The sequence below is a fragment of the Salmo salar genome, unplaced genomic scaffold (assembly GCF_965601325.2).
Source record: "Salmo salar unplaced genomic scaffold, fSalSal1 ptg000472l, whole genome shotgun sequence".
Classification (NCBI taxonomy): Eukaryota; Metazoa; Chordata; class Actinopteri; order Salmoniformes; family Salmonidae; genus Salmo; species Salmo salar.
Genome location: NW_027675397.1, coordinates 120,905 through 136,697, shown reverse-complemented (window position 1 = coordinate 136,697; position 15,793 = coordinate 120,905).

Genomic DNA, 15,793 nt, shown 5'->3' with positions numbered 1-15,793 from the left:
ACATGCTTCAAAGTACGGTAATGGAATATTTTGAATTTTTTTGTCACGAAACGCGCCGGGCGCGTCACCCTTCGTTACCCTTCTCATAGTGTCTTGAACGCACAACAAAACGCCGCTATTTGGATATAACTATGGATTATTTGGAACCAAACCAACATTTGTTATTGAAGTAGAAGTCCTGGGAGTGCATTCTGACGAAGAACAGCAAAGGTAATCCAATTTTTCTTATAGTAAATCTGAGTTTGGTGAGTACTAAACTTGGTGGGTGTCAAAATAGCTAGCCCGTGATGGCGAGCTATCTACTCAGAATATTGCAAAATGTGCTTTCACAGAAAAGCTATTTTAAGATCGGACACCGCGATTGCATAAAGGAGTTCTGTATCTATAATTCTTAAAATAATTGTTATGTTTTTTGTGAACGTTTATTGTGAGTAATTTAGTAAATTCACCGGAAGTTTCGGTGGGTATGCTAGTTCTGAACGTCACATGCTAATGTAAAAAAGCTGTTTTTTTTATATAAATATGAACTTGATTGAACAAAACATGCATGTATTGTATAACATAATGTCCTAGGAGTGTCATCTGATGAAGATCATCAAAGGTTAGTGCTGCATTTAGCTGTGGTTTTGTTTTTTGTGACATTATATGCTAGCTTGAAAAATGGGTGTCTGATTATTTTTGGCTGGGTACTCTGCTGACATAATCTAATGTTTTGCTTTCGCTGTAAAGCCTTTTTGAAATCGGACAGTGTGGTTAGATAAAGGAGAGTCTTGTCTTTAAAATGGTGTAAAATAGTCATATGTTTGAAAAATTGAAGTTTTCGGATTTTCGAGGACTTTGTATTTCGCGCCACGCCCATCATTGGATATTGGAGCAGGTGTTCCGCTAGCGGAACATCTAGATGTAGGAGTTAACTACAAGCTACAAACATGGCAGTAGAATCCTCCTTCGTGTTCTGACCCAACAACAGAAGGTCTCAAGTGCTTCCTAAAAGCATCCTGGGTTCTAACCAAACACAACGCAGAGCTATTTAATTACTGCGCTGATCCCGTTAGCGGGATAATTTTCGTAAGAAATCAGAGCGCCGTATTCAAAAACCACAAATCTAATAATTTATACTTCTCAAACATAGGACTATCTTACACCGTTTTATAGATAGACCTCTCCTGAATCGAACCACGTTGTCCGATTTCAAAAAGGCTTTACAGCGAAAGCAAAACAATACATTATGCTAGGAGAGTACATCGAAAAAATAGCCAAAAAATAGCCACACCTCCATTTTCCGGACAACCACATGCATTACGAATATCCACGACACAGCGAAATGAGGCACTAACCTTTGACAATCTTCATCAGATGACACTCCTAGGACATGATGTTACACAATACATGCATTCTTTTGTTCGATAAAGTTCATATTTATATATAAAACCAGCATTTTACAGTGGTGCATGATGTTGAGAAAATATTTTCACAAGATTACTTCCGGTGAAACAGCTATACAATTTAGTAAATTACCATTAGAAAACATTTCTAAAATATTATATTGTCATTCAAAGATTTATAGATTAACATCTTGTGAATGCAACCACGTTGCCAGATTTAAAAATAACATTACTGGGAAATCACACTTTGCAATAAACGACGTGCTATACTCAGCAAAACATGCTAGGCGATACACGTTAGCGCGATGTTATAGTCATCTAAAATCATATATGGTATTTTAAATGTTCCCTTACCTTTGATAATCTTCATCAGAAGGCACTTCCAGGAATCCCAGGTCCACAACAAATGTACTTTTGTTCGAAAAAGTTAATAATTTATGTCCCAAAAGCTCCTTATGTTTCGCGCGTTCTGTCCCTGGCTTTCACAAAAAAAAAATGTTTTAAAATTTAGGTTCGTTCAAACATGTCAAACGTTGTAAAGCATAAATCTTTAGGGCCTTCTTCAATCAGAACTTCAATAATATTCCTACCGCACGATTGCGTTGTCTTACAAAACATTTCGGAATATAGAGTACACCCATGGCCAGACATGGCATCATAGAGTCAATGGACTTCCGACTATGACCAACTTTCAAAGCCTCTTGTTCGGTCAGTTTCAACCAGAGAACATTCAAACCACTTTGTAAAGACTGTTGACATCTAGTGGAAGCCATAGAAAGTGCTCAATGATTAATAAGTCCCTGTGTGTTTCAATGGCATAGCTTTCAAAGTGGATCCACACATCAGATTTTCACTTCCTGTTTGAGTTTCGCTCAGGGTTTTGACTGCCATATGAGTTCTGTTATACTTACAGACACCATTCAAACAGTTTTAGAAACTTTAGGGTGTTTTCTATCCAAAGATAATAATAATATGCATATCCTAGCTTCTGGGTTTGTGTAGGACGCCGTTTAAAATGGGCACATATTTTTTTCGAAATTCTCAATACTGCCCCCTAGCCCGAAGTAGTTGTAAGAGGTTAAAAAGTGCATGGTGACAGTTTTGGAGGAATTGGCTACAGACCAGTCTATGGATAGAATAATTGGGTCTGTCAAACAGGTGCCCCTGTCTGTGACAACAGCCGGACGGTGTGTCCGTGCTCTGAAGGATGATGTGCATAGGATTGTTCTGGAGGGGCTCAGTCAGGTTGAACATTTTCCCCTGGCTATTGATGAGAGAACTGACAACACCGATGTAGCACAGTTGTGTGTATATGTCCGTTATTTTCATGGGAATGACTTTAAAGAAGAGCTACTGGCACTGATTCAACTGGAAGGACACACCACCGGGGACGTTCCCCTGGAAGGACACACCGCCGGGGACGTTCCCCTGGAAGGACACACCTCCGGGGACGGTCCCCTGGAAGGACACACCACCGTGGACGTTCTCCTGGAAGGACACACCACCGGGGACGTTCCCCTGGAAGGACACACCTCCGGGGACGTTCCCCTGGAAGGACACACCGCCGGGGACGTTCCCCTGGAAGGACACACCGCCGGGGACGTTCCCCTGGAAGGACACACCACCGGGGACGTTCCCCTGGAAGGACACACGACCGGGGACATCCTATTCACAAAGCTGGAACAATTGTTTACGTAGCATGGCCTGTCATTCGAAAAAGTCAACTTTGTGGTCACCGTCAGGGCTCCTGCTATGGTGGACAGACACATTGGCCTGGTCAGCAGGTTGAAGGAAATCGCCCCACAAATGAATGGCTTGCATTGTCTCATCCATCAGAGTGTGAAACCCTCTCTCTATACTGCACGAGGGAGAGAGTCTCCTCCAGGAATTTATGACCTGAGATAACAGAACCTGGGTGTAAGAGAGGGGGATGTAGGGAGAGAGAGGGGGATGTAGGGAGAGAGAGGGGGATGGAGGGAGAGAGAGGGGGGTGGTGCTCGCTTTACCCAATGAGGGCAGCAGCTGACCACCTTCGTATTTTGGAAATGGAGGAATGCCTTTTATGTGCTAACAATGTTTGGATCAATTTACACCTGTGAGTCAACCTTTTCCTCTATGAATGCAATCGACTCACGACAGGAACCGGCTTTCACATAAGGCAACCGAGGACTGCCTGCTCATCAACATCACATCCCTCTCACCTGACATCCACAAGATCGTGTCCGAGGGGAAATGCAACTTTTCCTTAAATAACTTAGTATTTAATAAATAGTCATATAGGCTGCTAACATTATTATTATTATTATTATTATTATTATTATTGTTATTATTGTTATTATTATTATTGTGATTATTAGTGCTTATCAATGGCTATTTTAGGTCTCATGCTGACAGTATTTTCTGTTTGTTTTATCGTTACAGGAGCAGATTATCCCCAGACTCCTGATACAGGGCTACAGACACTCAGGTTATCCCCAGACTCCTGATACAGGGCTACAGACACTCAGGTTATCCCCAGACTCCTGATACAGGGCTACAGACACTCAGGTTATCCCAGACTCCTGATACAGGGCTACAGACACTCAGGTTACTCTGGTCACTCCTGATACAGGGCTACAGACACTCAGGTTACTCTGGTCACTCTGGTACAGGGCTACAGACACTCAGGTTACTCTGGTCACTCTGGTACAGGGCTACAGACACTCAGGTTACTCCTGATACAGGGCTACAGACATTCAGACACAGACATCACCTGTTTTTCTTTAAATTATTGTTTTATGTAGGATGCTGCCTTTTTGGCCATGTTGCAGTTGTAAGTCGGCCTAATAAATAAATACAAATTCCTCTTTTATTAGGCCATGTTGTTGTCTTGTGAAAGATGCTGTTAAGCCACATAGCCTAGCTCAGACAGTTACATTATTTATATGGGCCTTCGCCCCCACACAGCCTAGCTCAGCCAGTTAAGTTATTTATATGTGCCTTCGCCCCCACACAGCCTAGCTCAGCCAGTTAAGTTATTTATATGGGCCTTCGCCCCCACACAGCCTAGCTCAGACAGTTAAGTTATTTATATGGGCCTTCGCCCCCACATAGCCTAGCTCAGCCAGTTAAGTTATTTATATGGGCCTTCGCCCCCACATAGCCTAGCTCAGCCAGTTAAGTTATTTATATGGGCCTTCGCCCCCACACAGCCTAACTCAGACAGTTAAGTTATTTATATGGGCCTTCGCCCCCACACAGCCTAGCTCAGCCAGTTAAGTTATTTATATGGGCCTTCGCCCCCACACAGCCTAGCTCAGACAGTTAAGTTATTTATATGGGCCTTCGCCCCCACACAGCCTAGCTCAGCCAGTTAAGTTATTTATATGTGCCTTCGCCCCCACACAGCCTAGCTCAGACAGTTAAGTTATTTATATGGGCCTTCGCCCCCACACAGCCTAGCTCAGACAGTTAAGTTATTTATATGGGCCTTCGCCCCCACACAGCCTAGCTCAGACAGTTAAGTTATTTATATGGGCCTTCGCCCCCACACAGCCTAGCTCAGCCAGTTAAGTTATTTATATGTGCCTTCGCCCCCACACAGCCTAGCTCAGACAGTTAAGTTATTTATATGGGCCTTCGCCCCCACACAGCCTAGCTCAGCCAGTTAAGTTATTTATATGGGCCTTCGCCCCCACACAGCCTAGCTCAGCCAGTTAAGTTATTTATATGGGCCTTCGCCCCCCACACAGCCTAGCTCAGCCAGTTAAGTTATTTATATGGGCCTTCGCCCCCACACAGCCTAGCTCAGACAGTTAAGTTATTTATATGGGCCTTCACCCCCACACAGCCTAGCTCAGACAGTTAAATTATTTATATGGGCCTTCGCCCCCACACAGCCTAGCTCAGACAATTAAGTTATTTATATGGGCCTTCGCCCCCACACAGCCTAGCTCAGACAGTTAAGTTATTTATATGGGCCTTCGCCCCCACACAGCCTAGCTCAGACAGTTAAGTTATTTATATGGGCCTTCGCCCCCACACAGCCTAGCTCAGACAGTTAAGTTATTTATATGGGCCTTCGCCCCCACACAGCCTAGCTCAGACAGTTAAGTTATTTATATGGGCCTTCGCCCCCACACAGCCTAGCTCAGACAGTTAAGTTATTTATATGGGCCTTCGCCCCCCCACAGCCTAGCTCAGCCAGTTAAGTTATTTATATGGGCCTTCGCCCCCACACAGCCTAGCTCAGACAGTTAAGTTATTTATATGGACCTTCACCCCCACACAGCCTAGCACAGCCAGTTAAGTTATTTATATGGGCCTTCACCCCCACACAGCCTAGCTCAGACAGTTAAGTTATTTATATGGGCCTTCGCCCCCACATAGCCTAGCTCAGACAGTTAAGTTATTTATATGGGCCTTCACCCCCACACAGCCTAGCTCAGACAGTTAAGTTATTTATATGGGCCTTCGCCCCCACACAGCCTAGCTCAGACAGTTAAGTTATTTATATGGGCCTTCACTCTGAAGAAATAGACTCCAATTAAGCCCTCATGTTGTTTTTAAAGTCAAATTAAAACGAAGATTATTGTTGAAATTAATTACTCGACTGGTGTAGGTTTTCTCCATCTGTTGCTGTGCAACACTTGCATCACAACTACACCAGGTGCTGCTCACCTCCTATTGATTGTGCTGCTATATTATCAGCACCAGGTGCTGTTCACCTCCTATTGATTGTGCTGCTATATTATCAGCACCAGGTGCTGTTCACCTCCTATTGATTGTGCTGCTATATTATCAGCACCAGGTGCTGTTCACCTCCTATTGATTGTGCTGCTATATTATCAGCACCAGGCGCTGTTCACCTCCTATTGATTGTGCTGCTATATTATCAGCACCAGGTGCTGTTCACCTCCTATTGATTGTGCTGCTATATTTTCAGCACCAGGTGCTGTTCACCTCCTATTCATTGTGCTGCTATATTTTCAGCACCAGGTGCTGTTCACCTCCTATTGATTGCGCTGCAGTTGCAGCTTTACATTTCAGCACCACAAAATGGTCCTCTGCCTGCTTTATTAGTTGACTGTCTCCTGCATTCTCTCCTCATGAATGAAGGTAAAATGTAACTTTTGCATTATTTAGGGAGGTCACATTGTAGAGTCACTACACCACCATTATTTAGGGAGGTAACATTGTAGATACTCTACACCACCATTATTTAGGGAGGTAACATTGTAGATACTCTACACCACCATTATTTAGGGAGGTCACATTGTAGATACTCTACACCACCATTATTTAGGGAGGTCACATTGTAGATACTCTACACCACCATTATTTAGGGAGGTCACATTGTAGATTCACTACACCACCATTATTTAGGGAGGTCACATTGTAGAGTCACTACACCACCATTATTTAGGGAGGTCACATTGTAGATTCACTACACCACCATTATTTAGGGAGGTCACATTGTAGATACTCTACACCACCATTATTTAGGGAGGTCACATTGTAGATACTCTACACCACCATTATTTAGGGAGGTCACATTGTAGATACTCTACACCACAATTTAGAATACAGTAGGACCTCTTTCCATTTGTCCTATTGAAACACACAGAAAACTATAGTATTTAGCCTAAAGCAGCATATGATTTTACAGTAGACTATAGATGTAGGCTACTGTATAGTCACATGGCTCAGTGTTAAAATGTTAGAGCAGCACATTGGTCTGAACAAATCCTCTTAGTGAATGTCTCTTAATAAGAAAAAATTATCAAAATGAATGAGAATATTGCATTTTGAAATGCAAATACTATTGAGTCTGTAGACAAATTGAAATAGTGATTCGGACGTCAGTGGATCTGCGTGAGGGATGCATCAGATGAATTAAGGCATTTTGGAGGGGTTGAATGTTGCACCATTGATAAAGCAGATCAACTGAGCTAGGGTTAGGGTTAGGAAGAAAACTACAAAAAGACGCCATATTTGTAGTTCACAACTCTTAAGCCTGACTAACCGATGTCTTTATATAGCCTTGCTACTCTTATTTTCAAATGTATTTTTACTGTTGTTTTATTTCTTTACTTACCTACACACACACACACACACACACATACCTTTTTTTCGCACTATTGGTTAGAGCCTGTAAGGAAGCATTTCACTCTAAGGTCTGTTGCTTTCGGCGCACGTGACAAATAAACTTTGATTTGATTTGAGACCTATTTATTAACATAAAGTCCACCACTGTAAGAGTCCTCAGTTGTAGTGAGAACATTGTGTCATATGTTTAAGGGGGGTTTCATGACTGTGATTCCAAAATGTTCCAGTGCTGAGGAACTGTGTGTCATTTTTTTCCCAGTACGGGAAAATAAAAATGTATGAAATGTATGCATTCACTACTGTAAGTCGCTCTGGATAAGAGCGTCTGCTAAATGACTAAAATGTAAATGTAAAACTGTAATGGTTTGAATACACCTGGGCTTTCTGTGAAGAACTACAACTCCCTGTTTCACGTTGCATCGTGTCCAGCAACCGGAAATGGCGCCGGAATTGTAGTTCTAACCCCTTTGTGGTTTAGTAGAAAGAGGAGGAAGGGAAGCGCTACTAAGGTACACAATAGTAAATGTTGGTAGACAGAAGGTGCTCTTTGGTAAAAGGGGTGAGTAGGTCATCAAAAAGAAAGGAGGACCAAGACACTCTTCATATAATTGATTAAAATGCCTTTATTAGTATGGCATGTTCAATAGAAACAATGTTTTTGTTTAGAATAATTATTTATTAAATGTGCTACTTTGACCCCACCATGGCCTCCAGTCTCCCCTCTCCTGCAAAGTGAATTTATCTGAAATGACAAGGCTTGATCTCTGAATGTGTTTCTCTGTAGGCTACATACTGAAACCTTAAAGCTACAATCCTTAGTTCCTAAACCCATTATTGGACCATTAAATGTTGCAGGAGGGTCACGACTTCCGCCGAAGTTCGGGCAGCGTTCGACGTCACCGATCCACTTTTCATTTTCCATTTGCTTTGTCTTTTTCTTACACACCTGGTTTCAATTCCCCAATCAAATCAAATCAAATCAAATTTATTTATAAAGCCCTTCGTACATCAGCTGATATCTCAAAGTGCTGTACAGAAACCCAGCCTAAAACCCCAAACAGCAAGCAATGCAGGTGTAGAAGCACGGTGGCTAGGAAAAACTCCCTAGAAAGGCCAGAACCTAGGAAGAAACCTGGAGAGGAACCAGGCTATGAGGGGTGGCTAGGAAAAACTCCCTAGAAAGGCCAGAACCTAGGAAGAAACCTAGAGAGGAACCAGGCTATGAGGGGTGGCTAGGAAAAACTCCCTAGAAAGGCCAGAACCTAGGAAGAAACCTAGAGAGGAACCAGGCTATGAGGGGTGGCTAGGAAAAACTCCCTAGAAAGGCCAAAACCTAGGAAGAAACCTAGAGAGGAACCAGGCTATGAGGGGTGGTCAGTCCTCTGCTGGCTGTGCCGGGTGGAGATTATAACAGAACATGGCAAAGATGTTCAAATGTTCATAGATGACCAGCAGGGTCAGATAATAATAATCACAGTGGTTGTCGAGGGTGCAGCAACAGGTCAGCACCTCAGGAGTAAATGTCAGTTGGCTTTTCATAGCAGATCATTGAGAGTATCTCTAGTATCTCAATGACTTGTTCATTATTTAACCCTCTGTTCCCCCATGTTGGTTTGTGAGTGATTGTTTGTTTGTAATACGGTCCGTTATTGTGGGCTCGTTTATTGCATTGTGTTTGTGATGATTTTGAGTAAATTACGTTTTATTACTCACATCTGCTGTCCTGCGCCTGACTCCTCTACACCAGCTACACACAGGCCATATTACAAGGAGCCAGGCGGCATCAGCTGCAGAAGTTATTAATTTATTTAAAGATGACAATGGTGATCTAGATATTCACATGACAATATTTACACAATAATCTACATTGATAATGGTGATCTAGATATTCACATGACAATATTTACACAATAATCTACAGTGATGATGGTGATCTAGATATTCAAATGACAATATTTACACAATAATCTAAATTGACTTGCCTAGTTAAATAAAGGTTAAATAAAATATATTTACAAACTCCACAACTAACAGGTCAATAAAAAGAAAATACTTTAGAGGAAGCAAACCTGTCTATTCCATTAGACTCTTGGGGTATATCAGGCTCAAGTCAGGTTCTCCTCACCATGACACCAATAGTAAATGACCTGCAACAATGGCCTGTATCACATCTAACAATTAAACAGAAATGTGCTTCTTTCAACCCCAAAAGAGCAATAAAACATACCATTATAAACAAAGGTTCAGGAATACAATGACATCAATTAAAAAGCAATGGACATGTTAAAAACAACACACCATCAGCCTCATTCATCTATTCCTCCATCAATATCACCATCGTTGTTGTAGTCATCACCCTCAGCCTCATTAATCTATTCCTCCATCAATATCACCATCGTTGTTGTAGTCATCACCCTCAGCCTCATTCATCTATTCCTCCATCAATATCACCATCGTTGTTGTAGTCATCACCCTCAGCCTCATTCATCTGTTCCTCCATCAATATCACCATCGTTGTTGTAGTCATCACCCTCAGCCTCATTCATCTGTTCCTCCATCAATATCACTTTCTACTTTTAAACTCGGACAAAACAGAGATGCTTGTTCTAGGTCCCAAGAAACAAAGAGATCTTCTGTTGAATCTGACAATTAATCTGGATGGTTGTACAGTCGTCTCAAATAAAACTGTGAAGGACCTCGGCGTTACTCTGGACCCTGATCTCTCTTTTGAAGAACATATCAAGACTGTTTCAAGGACAGCTTTTTTCCATCTACGTAACATTGCAAAAATCTGAAATTTTCTGTCCAAAAATGACGCAGAAAAATTAATCCATGCTTTTGTTACTTCTAGGCTGGACTACTGCAATGCTCTACTTTCCGGCTACCCGGATAAAGCACTAAATAAACTTCAGTTAGTGCTAAATACGGCTGCTAGAATCCTGACTAGAACCAAAAAGTTTGATCATATTACTCCAGTGCTAGCCTCCCTACACTGGCTTCCTGTTAAGGCAAGGGCTGATTTCAAGGTTTTACTGCTAACCTACAAAGCATTACATGGGCTTGCTCCTACCTATCTTTCCGATTTGGTCCTGCCGTACATACCTACACGTACGCTACGGTCACAAGACGCAGGCCTCCTAATTGTCCCTAGAATTTCGAAGCAAACGGCTGGAGGTAGGGCTTTCTCCTATAGAGCTCCATTTTTATGGAATGGTCTGCCTACCCATGTGAGAGACGCAGACTCAGTCTCAACCTTTAAGTCTTTACTGAAGACTTATCTCTTCAGTAGGTCCTATGATTAAGTATAGTCTGGCCCAGGAGTGTGAAGGTGAACGGAAAGGCTGGAGCAACGAACCGCCCTTGCTGTCTCTGCCTTGCCGGTTCCTCTCTTTCCACTGGGATTCTCTGCCTCTAACCCTTTTACAGGGGCTGAGTCACTGGCCTACTGGCCTAAAATTCCTAAAACATAACAAAAGTGACAGATGTGACAACATTTCTAATCAATACTGAAATTCTATGCTTAGATTATTGATACAATGGTTTACCTGGAAGAGACTGTGCAATTTCTTCCATTTCCCTTTTTGCCTCTGTTGCAACTTCTGTTGCTGGGGAAACCCTCTATGGCAGAGAGTCCACTACATCAAAACAACAGGAAATGTTAGGAACATCACTAGAGTCAACCAGCATCAAGTAAATGAATAACAATTCCAAGTGTACTAACGTAGCCTCTGGCGTTTTCCCATGGTGGAGAAGTGCATCAGTCAGGAGGTCAATAAGATGGGACGGCCTCATTTCTTTGGTGACCTTCCCAAAGCGCCTCAGATACGACCACAGCCTCTCCATCTGCTCCCCATCTGCCAGTCCAGCACCTTCCACATATCGGGTGTTGAATTTCATCTAGAAATATAAAATCATGTCATACCATGGTAAAAGGGTTATTTGGTTAAAACCTTATAAAATATGAATAAATACCTACTGATAATATTAATGATCCTGTTCAAGTACCTGACATGGCAAGTCATGTCCATCAGCATGGAAAACTGGAACAACCAATCTGGTCCCATGATTCAATTCAGGAAAGTTTCTCTAAAAAGTTATGGACAAAATGTTCATGTTAAAACTATTGTTGGAGAAACTGCTTTTCAAATGTTAAAGTCAATGAGATCTTGAATAAAAAAGATGAATTACTTGCACATGCAGCTGCATCTGACATCAATGTCCTCCATGAAGATGAGGTTGATGTTCTGGCCTCTCATCCCTTCCTTCATCTCTCAGCAGGTTCACTGCATCTGGCATCAATGTCCTCCATGAAGATGAGGTTGATGTTCTGGCCTCTCATCCCCTCCTTCATCTCTCAGCAGGTTCACTGCATCTGGCATCAATGTCCTCCATGAAGATGAGGTTGATGTTCTGGCCTCTCATCCCCTCCTTCATCTCTCAGCAGGTTCACTGCATCTGGCATCAATGTCCTCCATGAAGATGAGGTTGATGTTCTGGCCTCTCATCCCTTCCTTCATCTCTCAGCAGGTTCACTGCATATGACAAACCACAGAAGAAGTACATCATTATCTGCACTAAATAACTAAATTCAATTTACTAAATTAACTAAATTAATCAACACTGAAGTAAAATACTGAAAAAGAAACTGAAAAAAACTCCTTATTACTGCATCCCACCTTTCAGCCTTTTTCATGTTCAGGAAGTGAAGCGGGTGGTCATGCTGGCAGGAAACCCCAACACGCCTGTCTCCTACAATTTCCTTGTTTTGGGTTTGGACCTGATGGCATTGCCTGCTTGAAATCCATGGCAACCCTAAAATATCTATAATAATATAAAGTACAATACAAGTATTATGTACTGAAATGCTTCCTTGCAGGTTAACCTCTTGACAATGCAACAACAATAGAACAAGTCAGTAGCTAAGTTAATAAAAAGAGTACTACAATAGTAATAAACCCTTCATTCATCAGTATCCTGAACATAGCTGGGTGTTTCTGGGATAGAGGGTTGATATTAAAGTCAGTACTGCAATAGTAATAAACCCTTCATTCATCAGTATCCTGAACATAGCTCGGTGTTTCTGGGATAGAGGGTTGATATTAAAGTCAGTACTACAATAGTAATAAACCCTTCATTCATCAGTACCCTGAACATAGCTGGGTGTTTCTGGGATAGAGGGTTGATATTAAAGTCAGTACTACAATAGTAATAAACCCTTCATTCATCACTATCCTGAACATAGCTGGGTGTTTCTGGGATAGAGGGTTGATATTAAAGTCAGTACTACAATAGTAATAAACCCTTCATTCATCAGTATCCTGAACATAGCTGGGTGTTTCTGGGGTAGAGGGTTGATATAAAAGTCTATATATTCAGCAATAAAAGTCTATATATTCAGCAATACAGTAAGATTCTGAGACACAATCACTTCCTATTGGTCAGCTGCAGGGAACTGCCCACGTCTCTGAGACACAATCACTTCCTATTGGTCAGCCGCAGGGAACCGCCCACGTCTCTGAGACACAATCACTTCCTATTGGTCAGCCGCAGGGAACCGCCGACGTCTCTGAGACACAATCATTTACTATTGGTCAGCCGCAGGGAACCGCCCACGTCTCAGGAGATATGTATTTTAGGCAGTAAGTAAAACTGCCTAGGCCTTGGAGAATCTGGCCCAAAAAGACAGACCATCTGTTTATCTGTAATGTACTTATCCTCATACAGTTTATCTCCTGGATTAATCTTTGTGTTTTCTGGTTGTGTTGAGTGGGACAATGGAACATAGTGTTTAACATGATCCTATTGTGTATTGGCTTCAAGAAGATATTCACTTTATCCATTACAACAATCTGAGCCCCCTTATCTGCTGGTTTAATCACTATATTTCTAGAGCTTGATTTTTAACCATTTGTAAGGTTAAGCTGATAAAAAAGGTGAGGTTCTGAATAGTGAAAAGGAAGCCACATCCCTACGTATCAGAGTCTGTATAGTTTCTGACTCCAACTGAGGTTCCCAATGTGAGGGGTTTGGAAATAGTATCTGAGGAAAATCTGTTTCATATTCACAATGATCTGATAACTTCAATCTTCTATGATAGACGTGTAGATCCCCTCCGGAGCTCCTCCCAGTCCACCTGTTTAGGAGTTGGTATGAAAGTCTGTTCACCTGTTTAGGAGTTGGTATGAAAGTCAGTCCACCTGTTTAGGAGTTGGTATGAAAGTCAGTCCACCTGTTTAGGAGTTGGTATGAAAGTCAGTCCACCTGTTTAGGAGTTGGTATGAAAGTCAGTCCACCTGTTTAGGAGTTGGTATGAAAGTCAGTCCACCTGTTTAGGAGTTGGTATGAAAGTCAGTCCACCTGTTTAGGAGTTGGTATGAAAGTCAGTCCACCTGTTTAGGAGTTGGTATGAAAGTCAGTCCACCTGTTTAGGAGTTGGTATGAAAGTCAGTCCACCTGTTTAGGAGTCGGTATGAAAGTCAGTCCACCTGTTTAGGAGTCGGTATGGAAGTCAGTCCACCTGTTTAGGAGTTGGTATGAAAGTCAGTCCACCTGTTTAGGAGTCGGTATGGAAGTCAGTCCACCTGTTTAGGAGTTGGTATGAATGTCAGTCCACCTGTTTAGGAGTTGGTATGAAAGTCAGTCCACCTGTTTAGGAGTTGGTATGAAAGTCAGTCCACCTGTTTAGGAGTTGGTATGAAAGTCAGTCCACCTGTTTAGGAGTTGGTATGAAAGTCAGTCCACCTGTTTAGGAGTTGGTATGAAAGTCAGTCCACCTGTTTAGGAGTTGGTATGAAAGTCAGTCCACCTGTTTAGGAGTTGGTATGAAAGTCAGTCCATCTGTTTAGGAGTTGGTATGAAAGTCAGTCCACCTGTTTAGGAGTTGGTATGAAAGTCAGTCCTCTTTCTAGAACCTCACTCTCGGCTTGGTTGAGCCCAATGGGACATTGCTGGTCAAGACCTCAAATGGGTTGTGAAGTAGTATGGACATATTGATGGAACAAGGTCACTAAACTGGTGGATAGACAGGGTAGATCCAAGAGCCTCTGCTGCCATCTAGAGGGGGTTTCTCTGTACTGCTTGACACATGGAGACTCAGTGGAGGCCCAGTGCAAGTGCTCAAAGTAGACTAGTGATTAGAGTGGTGGGTCAGTAACTGGTATGGTCTGATAGACTAGTGGTTAGAGTGGTGGGTCAGTACCTGGTATAGTCAGATAGACTAGTGGTTAGAGTGGTGGGTCAGTAACTGGTATGGTCAGATAGACTAGTGGTTAGAGTGGTGGGTCAGTAACTGGTATGGTCAGATAGACTAGTGGTTAGAGTGGTGGGTCAGTAACTGGTATGGTCAGATAGACTAGTGGTTAGAGTGGTGGGTCAGTAACTGGTATGGTCAGATAGACTAGTGGTTAGAGTGGTGGGTCAGTAACTGGTATGGTCAGATAGACTAGTGGTTAGAGTGGTGGGTCAGTAACTGGTATGGTCAGATAGACTAGTGGTTAGAGTGGTGGGTCAGTAACTGGTATGGTCAGATAGACTAGTGGTTAGAGTGGTGGGTCAGTAACTGGTATGGTCAGATAGACTAGTGGTTAGAGTGGTGGGTCAGTAACTGGTATGGTCAGATAGACTAGTGGTTAGAGTGGTGGGTCAGTAACTGGTATGGTCAGATAGACTAGTGGTTAGAGTGGTGGGTCAGTAACTGGTATAGTCAGATAGACTAGTGGTTAGAGTGGTGGGTCAGTAACTGGTATGGTCAGATAGACTAGTGGTTAGAGTGGTGGGTCAGTAACTGGTATGGTCAGATAGACTAGTGGTTAGAGTGGTGGGTCAGTAACTGGTATGGTCAGATAGACTAGTGGTTAGAGTGGTGGGTCAGTAACTGGTATGGTCAGATAGACTAGTGGTTAGAGTGGTGGGTCAGTAAATGATATGTTGCTGGTTTGAATACCTGAGCCGTGAAGGTAAAAATCTGTTGGTGCCCTTAAGCAAGGCACTTACACCTAATTTGCTCCAGGGGCGCCGTATGGCTGACCCTGTAAAACAACACATTTCTCTGCATCTATCTGGTGTCTGTGACAATAAAACATTATAAAAAGCTAGCCAACATAAAGAAAATGACAGCATTGATTTTTTTTAATTACAACAGTTAATTTAACAATGCTGGTTATAAATCTTGTAGACATTCATCCAAGGACAGCTTGACTTGCATTACATTCTCACTGCAGAAAAATATTCTCATTAAATCACATGACTTCTAGTTAGAGAAAAGGATTCCTGTTAACACGGCCTGCTACAAGCAGGAAACAAGTTATGGACGAACCAGAAAT